Below are 11,397 nucleotides of genomic sequence, written 5' to 3' on the forward strand. Positions count from 1 at the left end.
TTTAAGGCTTGGCCCAAGCTATATCCACTCCTTGTAATCACCTCCCACCCATCTCCTCCCAGTTTGCTAGGACACACACACACATACACACACACACACACAGGCACACACACACACACACACACACACACACACAGGCACACACTTCATAGCTCTACATTTAGTACATCCAAAACGTACCCTATCACACGTAAAGTCTACCCTCCTGAACATACGGGGTCGTAGATGCATTTGTGTCGTCAGACTCCCCCCCCCCCAACATCAGCATTCGACGTCATCTCTTCTGCTTTTTACTATTCAATGCTTATGAAGGAATAGTGCGTTTTACAACTACAGCCTGTGAAAAAAAACAACAGCCGTTGCGCCAAACAGGATAAAACTAATAACACATTATAAGGTGTGCATTCATCAACATGGTGACAGGTATAGGCTTCTCTTGCTGGCGTGCAGTCTTTGGGAGTCTTTTGGTCGAGAAGTGGATCAACTGAGGTGTTAGCGTAATCCATCAATGTTTGCTTAACAGTTTAACTCTAATATCTCTCATCGCTAATGTGGTCTGATACGATAAGGTTATGAGGTTGTTTAAAGCAGCTGTGAGAAATATGAGAAGCGCTTGTCTCAGACCTTGTATGGTTCGAGCCACGCACATCTGCACACTCGAGAACAATCGGCCGCTTTTTACATCGTTCCGCGGACAGAAACTCATAAACAGGGATCGTTTTTCGAAATCATTTGTGAGCGCAATTACAATCTAATACTGGGTTATGGCCAACAGGTTTTTCCTGTTAAGATTTATTAATTTGGCTTAAACTTTCATCCTGGGTTTATGAGGGCCCAGAAAGCCCTGAATCGCCCGTGAAGGCCCATGTCGAACCGGGTTCATGCACTGTGTTTTCTCTGCAAACGGCTGAAGCCATACACGCACACTTCGAGACGCACACACACATGCACGCGTAGGCTACTTCAGAACGCAAGCACACCGCAGGGAGGTAACGTAAAACCCCAGGTCATGTGGAAAAGATGAAAGTGGACGTCGATCCGTGGCTCAGCCCCAGAGTAGAGCAGAATCTCCGAGGCTTCTGCCTCGGGCACTGCAGAGGCTAGAACAACTTACAGCCCGCTTAGCTGAGCCCCAGACCACTGACTCAGGCGGCTGCGTAAATATAGGACGCAGGAGCTGGATTTCACTGCCATCATGGTTGTCATAGGTCGAGGTGTTGCCTTTCCTAGGACTGTTGAGTTATTTGGTTGTTACTCTGTCAGATGTGTGTGTGTGTGTGTCTGTTTTGTTGGTGTGTTTGTTTGTTTGCTGTGTGCAGCAAGTCAGTGTGTGTGTTTGTATCCATATCTGTGTGTGTGCGTGTTAGTATACTTGTGTGTGTTGTGTGCGTGTGTGTATGTCATGTAGCGCCGTGTCCTTGGAAGGCTAGAGGTCTAGAATGTCTTCCTTCCCTGGCCTCCCCAAGCCGTCCTGACGGGGCATTCTCTCTCATCATCGCTGTCTTTGTCCACGGTCGCACCCTCGTTACAGAGAGTGTTGTGACAGGTGGTCTTCCTTATATACCGCACACTTAAGGAGTGGTGAGAGAGACAGGGAAAGAGAGAGGGGGGAGAGGCAGAGGGAGAAAGTGAGTGAGGGAGAGGCACAATGTCCAGTTGTATCCTTCTCCTCCAGTCAGCACCAGTTGTCGTTTAGCACCATGACCGAATCCCCCCTTCATTCCCTTCGTCTCCCTTCTCTCTGTTTCATAAACCTCCGTAGGCCTGCTCCACATCTGGAAGGCAGATGTCAATCTGTCTTTCCCTTTTGCTCTCCCTCTCTCTCTCTCTCTCTCTCTCTCTCTCTCTCTCTCTCTCTCTCTCTCTCTCTCTCTCTCTCTCTCTCTCTCTCTCTCTCTCTCTCTCTCTCTGTTCTTTCTCCCTTCTATTCCCAGTCCCTGTTACTCTGTTTCTCTGTTTTCTCTCTCTGTCTCCCTCCCTCCCTTTTCACCCTCCTCCTCTTCTTGCTCCCTCTCTCTCTCTTTTTTATCGAGAGCGCAGTGTTAATCCCTCTCTCCTCCACCTGGCCCGGACCACCCACTCTCACAGCAGCCCACCAGCAGAGCACCACTAGCACACACCGAATACCAGAACAGCACCGCCACGTGGACAAACAAGGAACTGCAGAAAGCTTACTGAAGAATATAGGGTGGGTGACTGTTGTGTAAACTAAGACAAAACAGGGACTGATTATATTTGGACCTTGTCCTGCAATCAAACAGAAAATAGCCATGACGTTTCCACCCTATCGGCATCCGGCTCCAAATCTGACAGAAGCTGGTGTTTGTCTCCACCTAGCGGCCGACGTCAGTATAGCAACTATCGAATTGATCTACCGACATCTAAACGCATCATCTCTCAGTATGCCAAAGCTGTTGCTCTCCTGAAGGGAACACAAAAACACAAAGAAGCCCTAAAATCGTTCACACATATGCTGACTTCGACAACGACGAGACATTCCCGGCTTTCCTGGCCGTCGAACTAACTATAGACGATGATAGGGTCACATCACACAGGAAACAACGTATTTGGGAGAAAAAAATGAGAGAGCGGGAAGAAGAGGGTGACTGTGGAAAAAACGATGTAGTGTTTCCTATTTTGCAGGATGGGGGTTGACAAACATGGCCCCACCAGTCCTCGTCACACGTCTGTTAGTGAGGCCGCTGTAGGGCGAGCGGTGGAATTTGGACAGCGGCCGTGCTGATGATGGGGAAGATGAGAGGGAAGAGGAGGAACTGAATACTCTGTTGTTCTACCATGTGTCATCCTGACCCCGGGACGGTCATACTCACTCACACACACACACACACACACACATAGACACACACACACACATAGACACACACACACACATAGACACACACACATACACACACACACACAGACACACACACACGTAGACACTCACACACACACACACGCACACAAGGCAACACACACACACACACACATAGACACTCACACACTCACACACATAGACACGCACGCACACACACACACACACACACACACACACACACACACATAGACACACTCACACACACATAGACACTCACACACGCACATAGACACTCACACACGCAGTCGCGCACACACACATCCAGCCAGACAGAGACATACATGCACACCCACAGAGACAACCAATGTTCACACACATAGACAATTGCGTACTCGTGCACACACACGCAAATGTGGACGCTCATGGAAAATGTTGCAAATGCACACAGACACAAGCCAGAAACACACACACACACACATATCCAAAATCCTCATCAATTGTAATCTCATCTCTTTCTGGGAAATATTTGTGGTGGCGTGGCCAAAGCAGGAAGTGAATGAGAAGGGACAAAGAAGCTTTGCGCTTATAAAGGCCAGCATGTAATACTAACAGGGAGGAGGGGAGGAGTCATAGGGGTCAGGGGTCACCAGGAAGTAGCCCAATAGAGAAACACTGGGCATAGGTTACCTGACCTGTATGATTGGTCAAAGAAAATTCTGTAACAATAGACCAACAACCAGCTTGAGAGCCTGGCATGAGATTTGAACCAGTTTTTGTCTAATTGTTGGATGGCAACTTTCAGGTTATAAACCTGATGCCAAGTTATACTAAACCGTATGCCAAGTTCAGTCTGTGCCAGTCATCCGTTGCTAGCACTGAATACACCGTACTCTAGGAAACGATTCCATTGTATTCAGAGCAGTTAATCACCCCAGTAAATCTTATCTTCCCCAGGTGGACAAACTGCCATACAGAAGAGCTTTTACAATTACAGTTCAACCAGTAGAGACCAGTGAATGAAGTAAAGATAATTGTTATTCTAACAAATCAGAATCAGAATGGGTTTTATTCGCCATGAAAGTTTGCACAGCCAAGGAATTTGCTTTGGCAGGAAGGTGCATACATTAAACATATAGGAATCTTAAATTGAAATATGTGGTCTAACTATCCTAAGGGTACATAAATGATGTGATGATTGGTCTTGACAGAAGTCTTTGGCACTGAGATTCTATGGGGAGATTTGCTCATTGAGGGGTGTCTGCCCTGAGCAGCGGCAGGAGAAATCCCCTCGTCCCTGGAGTCCAGACACTGGTGGTGCTGATGACCCTGCTAAGACCAGAAGGCTGATGGGAAGGTGAAACCAATGAGTCTGCGAAAGACTGAGTGGCGATGGGGAGGTGGAGGGGCCATGGGGAGGTGGAGGGGCGATGGGGAGGGGCGATGGGGAGGTGGAGGGGCGATGGGGAGGTGGAGGGGCCATGGGGAGGTGGAGGGGCCATGGGGAGGTGGAGGGGCCATGGGGAGGTGGAGGGGCGATGGGGAGGGGCGATGGGGAGGTGGAGGGGCGATGGGGAGGTGGAGGGGCGATGGGGAGGGGCGATGGGGAGGTGGAGGGGCGATGGGGAGGTGTAGGGGCGATGGGGAGGTGGAGGGGCGATGGGGGGTTGGAGGGGCGATGGGGAGGTGTAGGGGCGATGGGGAGGTGGAGGGGCGATGGGGAGGTGGAGGGGCTATGGGCAGGGGCGATGGGGAGGTGGAGGGGCGATGGGGAGGTGGAGGGGCGATGGGGAGGTGGAGAGGCCATGGGGAGGGGCGATGGGGAGGTGGAGGGGCCATGGGGAGGTGGAGGGGAGATGGGGAGGTGGAGAGGCCATGGGGAGGGGCGATGGGGAGGTGGAGAGGCCATGGGGAGGTGGAGGGGCGATGGGGAGGTGGAGAGGCCATGGGGAGGGGCGATGGGGAGGTGGAGGGGCCATGGGGAGGTGGAGGGGCGATGGGGAGGTGGAGAGGCCATGGGGAGGTGGAGGGGCGATGGGGAGGTGGAGAGGCCATGGGGAGGTGGAGGGGCAACGGGGAGGTGGAGGAGCGATGGGAAGGTGGAGGGCGCCCACAACAGCAGCATGAATAAACGAAGGCAGAAAAAAATGACATCCAGGCCTGAGTCAGAATTAAGGATGCAAAGTCTGGTCTTCCTGACAGAACCTTTGCATGAGCTTCATTTCAAAAGCACTCTCCCTCCCATTCCTTCCTTGCAATCGGAAACAGCGGGGTCCTCAATGCCGTGGATTCCGACGCAACTCGTTGTGTGTGTGTGGGAAGGGGGGGGGGGGGTGGGGGCGATGAGCGGGGCCTCGATCCTCGCACCTGTGGCCGTACGTGGCAGATATATCCTGTTTAGGAAGGGGACCGAAGGCCTCACCAACGCCTCGCTCCCACCCCCCCAACACCTCCAACCCCCACACTCTATACCCCCCCCCCCCGCCCCTCCCCTCCCTGTCCCCCAGCAGGAAGCGTGCACAGGAAACAGCTGTCCCCAGCGTCCGCCCGCTTGACCCCCACGAACAGCCAGGTGCATCCTGGGAAAGGACCGGTGTGTGAATGTCGAGGGTTGGCTGGGGTTCGTCTCTTGGGCGCTGTTACAATCTGCATCGCCACTGGACGTAGATAATGGACAGCAATTATAGCCTGGAATGGATTGGATCATTCTGCTGAGGAAGGGTAATCCCCAATGTTCAGCGTCCAAAGAGATACATCTCAGTACTGAAACGATATTAAAACAAACGTTTTGTTTACTGTATACTGAATTGAAAGAACATGAACAATATCTGCTCCAGAAAATATTCATGGACCTTCTTCACACAATACAGTATCCTTGTGCTTCATCATGACAAAATGCAGATACTACGTAAACTATGTATTTGTGCTAACTCTGACCGGGGTCCATTTCTGCACTTGCTTGGATTGTACTGTATTCAATACAGAATACAGAGTGTGCGTATTTTAAGAACTTCAGACTTCCTTACTCCAATTACATTCGATCATGTGAGTGCAATTCAAGTTAAACTCGAAATGATTTTTTTTTAAACAATTTGTCTGAATCTGAATGTCCATTTTCAATGCCTTTTCGTTAGCACAACAGTCTATGTGGACAGAACTTTGCATCACTTTTTCATTGCTTTCACACCAAATGCTTGAATGACTACATCAAATTACTCTACCACCACCGAAACTCTGTAACTGCTGTCCCTTCAGCCCTATGCTGACATGCTCTTTCAACATCGTGGATGGATGGATGTATCGGGCATGCTGAGAGATCCCTTCTCAGCTGTGTTGAAAGAGAGGATACAAGGTGGGATGTGGATGAGAACTTGTGGCCAAATGCAGAAGACAGTGATGACTGGCATAGCTGTATCTACATTTCTACCTGTATAGCGGGGAAAAAACACACCAAAAAACGTGTTTTGTGTATACGTTTTGTGTATGCCGGAACTACTCTATGCAAATAAATGGATGGAGTGATGGATAGTGCGGCATTTCTGATTCATCACCGTAACAGACAGTACTTACATACAGTATGCAGTACATTTTACAAAGTAAAGAGGTACCATTCTTTTGTAAAGGACTGGTTTGTGTAAAATATACAAAAATACATATCAGACCTAATGATACATTGAGCGTGTCAGAGTTAATGTTAGAGTTCTTAAAGTCGTTGTGCCACGAGTGACCTGGTGTTCTTGAGAAACATGAACATTTCTCTTTTCCCCTGCTCCAAGGCCGGCACCAAAATGGCCGCCTTGTTTCTGCATCATCTTCATGACCCTGCGTCGACTTTGTTTGAAGCTGTATGGCAGGACTCCATGGCGACCCGTAAAAGTTCACAGCGCCTCGCAGAGGAGGGCCTGCTTCTGTTGGAGCCGGTAGCGCGGTTGCGTTTGTTCTTGGCTACAGCACTCTGTATTATTAGACACTTTCTCCATGAAATACACAGGGAGTATTGCCTCCAAACAATTAGGAGCAGCAGATCTCTATCACGCCCGTACACAATAGTGTTTACATGACTCGGAGGAAACGTGGCCATGGAGCCCACTGTAGGTGTGTGTGTGTGTATATCTGTGAGAGGGAGAATGTGGGTGCCCTCGATGTGTTATATGTGTGTGTGTGTGTGTAGGGGGGGGAGACATTAGGGCACGCATGTGAGATTGTGTGTGTGTATGTGTGTTTGTGTGTGCCCGTGTTACTTATGGTTGTGTTGCATGAGAATACGATGCCAGGTGACGTACGTAGCTAAGAACACCCTACAGGTTCAGGATATGGCTCACATTAGCAAATAATTTCCTTCTTTCAATTTTACTTAATTTCAGAAACATCGGTTCATATGCGTCTTCAACACATTCCTCTGCCTTTCACTTTGAGTACAGGGTCTACTGATAAGCTATGATCAAAAATGTACACACACAGTTAATATTAGTCTGTGCTGAATGTTTTCAAAGTGGAGGTGGGTGTGAGGTGGGTCCTCTAAGATTAAAACAATCCTCTCTTGATTTCTTCCTCAGTCGGCCAGAAGAGGAAGCCATCTGTTATCGTTAGTTTTCTATTATTACCCCCCTGATCTGCAGTACGGGTGTTCACATGGGGGCCTCAACCAAAATGTCAACAAATTTGTCTGGTTGCTTTTCTCTTTTCACAGAAGGGGTGGGAAAGAGGTTGAGTGTGTGTGTGTGTGTGTCTGTCTGCGGACAGTGAGGTCACCTTTGAAGATGGAACTTCCAATCTGCGTAGTGTTGGTGGACTGCTATCGTCAGAAGCTCTCAGAGAAGATACTGTCCAGACAGAGACTACAAATGAACCCTGGAGCCAAAACGGCTGTTTAGGGGTGTTTCTGATCTTCCTCAGAGTACACTCTTTTGGGACAGTTATTCATTATGTTTTCTGGTACCGTATGAACTAACTGGAGCGCACTCCAATTCTTTTGAAGTGTTTTTTTCTTCTTTTTTTACTCAATGTCACTGAAGCAAAACCCGAAACATGGTGAATGTATTTCAGTCAGTATTAGCAATGGAGCACTCTTTTCGATTTGGAAAGCAAGAAAGCATCTCCCAGTGGAGAGCTCTCTGGCCCGCATGACTGTTTTTAGACGTCGCAAGCAAATTCGAGCCGAGCCCAGCGGAAAGCTGTTTGTAGAGTGTGATGAGCTGGAACAACAGGTGCTCGACTCACGCGAGCGTGGAACATAGTTTGGAGACCCCCAACTACACACACACACACACACCAGCCGTTTAGAATGTGTGAGAAGCCGTCATACTGTATGACATCGTAAACAGCAGAGCGTATGCTGTGTCCATGTTTTATTGTCTAGTCTTTGGGTTCGGACTGTGGGCAATGTTACAACCATTAGTCTGTGCCTGTGAACTGCGATGTGCTTTTGGACATTTTGCTCTTTATGAGTGTTGCAGACATGTTGTCACGTTTCATTGATCTGAATGACTGTTGTCGATGGGGGTCATGATGACGACAGAAAACTTTCCTAGGACTTTGCTGTCTGAAGGCCCTCCAATGTTTGTGTTTCAAACTGTCTGGCAAGGAAATGGCCAAAAAGAAAAGAGGAATTGACCTTGTGTGCAAGGCACACACACACACACACACACACACACACACACACACACATATACACATAGACAGAGAGAGAGAGAGTGGCAGTCAAGAACAGAAAGACCAAAAAAGTTGAGAGAGACAGAAAGAGAGAGGGGAGAGGAAGGAAGGTCCCGAGGAAGCTCTTGGAGAGGAAAGTTAAAGCGTCGTGGAGGTCGGCGAGCGCACTAGCCGTCGGGGCCACAGGTGTGTGCTGATGTCACAACAGAAGACCAGTGCTTGACTGGGAAGGTCTCTCCACCTCTGGAAGCATCTTTAGGTCTCGCTTTACCCCTACGATATGTGTTTCTTCAAACACACACAGCAGTAACAAAACTGTAGCTGGGCCCATTAGGAGACAAAAACAAGCCGGAATGTTCTCTGGGAAAAGTAGGAGTATGAAAGGTGATGTAGGTGCATGTTTTTAGGAATGTCCATTATATAGTTAGGTAATTCCCCCACTGTAAACCCCCATTGTATTTGTTAATCAGCTTATGTGTGTGTCTGCTGGTGTGTGTGTGTGTATGTTTTCTCATGTGTGTGTATGCTGGTGTGAGTGTGTGTTCTCATGTGTCTGTTTGTTGGTGTGTGTTTGCTAATGGGTGTGTGTGTATACTGGGGTGTGTGTGTCTGTTTGCTGGTGTGTGTGTGTGCGCAGGTGTGCGAGTGTGCCATTGTGTGTGTGTGTGTGTGTTTTCACTCGTTTGTGTGTCTGTGTAACTCAGAGCTGACACAAGGGTCAGTGGTAACGATCGAAGGCCCATCATAGTTTGGGATTGATTGCTGTGGCAGAATAGTGTGTCTGTGTGTGTGTGGTCAAATATGTTTCCCCGTGATGTGTAAAATACACAGATACACAAACATGTGTAGTTCTGTGTGTGTGTGTGTTGGTATTGGGTTGGAGGGGGGGGGGGGGGGGGCATTTCCTTATCTACTGGCCACAGACGCCTTTAGAGGTTCTTATCAGCAGTCACCATATTGTACGAGCACATCCTCTTGTCCAGCAGGGAGCGGAAAACTCTCTTTGCTACATGGTTCTCTCTCTCTTCCCCCCCCCTCTCCCTTTCTCTTCATCTCTCTCTCCCTTTCCCTTCTCTCTCTCCCCCTTTCTCTCGCCTTCCTCTATCTCCCTCACTCTCCATCTCTCTCTCTCCCTCCCTCGTTCCCTCCCTCCCTCCCTCTCTCTCTCTCATTTTCTCTCTCTCCGTCACTCTCTTTCACCTCTCACTCGCCAATACCACAGCTCTTCGGCTGGCAACCAACTAGAGCATTGTGTCTTCCTGGCGCGGGGTGAGAGAAAAGAAGGAAGAGACAGAAGAAGAGAGAAGAAACAAGGGGAACGAGCATGCCATTCCCAGCGTCTCCTGAAGCTTTGAAGTCTTTTTGGTTCCACATCACGGGATAAAAAGAAGCGTCCAATACGACTTGTCATTTCTTTCCAAAGATTTTCTCTGCCCACATCTTGGCGGAACGAGGGGTACTTTGGTTCCAGTCCATTTTCAAGAAGGTCTTTAAAGACATCCTACCGAAACATCCGACTCGTTCTTATCTGACAGCGTTGTGGGACGTCACAGGGAGAACGTGTATGGTTGACAAACACTGGCTGGGACTCTCGTGGTGTTTGTATGGGACCTGTTAGGTCACCAAGCACGAGGTTGAGACCCAGACGACTCGCAGGCTCTCAGACGACGACACAACCTGACATGTGCACCGACTTCAGGCTGTCGTGTGGAACCCTGACACTCGCAGTGGCCACGCTGGTTACCATCCTGCACTGGTATGTATAGAAAGATGTGTGTTTGGATCAAGTATGTTTTGACATTATCGTGTAGGGATTAGAAATGTTACTACCGTGTTGATTATTATTTAATTTTTTTAAGTTTGTTTCAGTTGGTTTACTATTTGACAAACAAAACATACAAATCAGACATACACTATATATCTCAAAGTACATTATTACAATTATTCTTACAATATTTCGAATGACCATGATTGAAGATCTGTAATACTCCATCTTTTGTTAACATTAATCAATAACTTTGTTATGAAATGTTTATAAATACAGAGCAAATATGTAATTTTTTTTTAACACATTTTTTTTTTTTTTTATCAACACGAAATAAACTAAGCAAGTTAAAAAAGTAAACTAACTGTTAAGTAATTATAATTAACATTTTATTTGTTGGTGAAACACTTGTACACAGACATACTGTAGCTAGATGAATGCAGAGATTAAACCACACCATGATATATTTAACTAAAAGTAAATTAAGTAAAACATTATGTTATGTGTAACATGTAAACAATGTTTCAATAGATATTATAGAAACAATGTTACCAAATATGAGCAATGTTAAATCAAAATAGAGCACAAATCAGAAAACTTTGTCAAATTTCATTATTGATAATCTTAACTGAATAACCTTGAAATCATTAGAATTGTCAGGCTTTCATTCTTAATAATGTTAAACAATCAGCCTACATAAACAATGGAATAAGTGAAAACTGAACGTTTATTGCAATTTTCATAAAAATGTCCATGACTTGTATCACGCATGTACACTGTGTAGTGTACAATAACTAGTGTTTAATCTTTACATATATGGACATCCGGGAAAATGTCCATATATGCCCATTCGATAGTTTTTTTAAATCTTTGGCTGGCTTGAACAATGTTCAAGCCAGCCTTTTTCAAGAGGGAGTTAAAGAGCTAAAAAATGATGCAACTTTTTCCTCGTTAGGGAAAAGGGAACAATTAATGTTGCAAAATCATGTGATTCATCCAAGTCTTGCAGCTCTAACGGAATAGGACAGAGCTTTCTTTTCTAACTGGAAATGTCCTTAACATAACACAACATGCAAATATGGACATACATTTTGTTCACACTGCACATACACAGAACAATAAGAAAGGTTTGTAGAAACAAGACGTGTCAACATTATGTCATGTT

The sequence above is a fragment of the Osmerus mordax genome, chromosome 21 (genome assembly GCF_038355195.1).
Source record: "Osmerus mordax isolate fOsmMor3 chromosome 21, fOsmMor3.pri, whole genome shotgun sequence".
Taxonomy (NCBI): Eukaryota; Metazoa; Chordata; class Actinopteri; order Osmeriformes; family Osmeridae; genus Osmerus; species Osmerus mordax.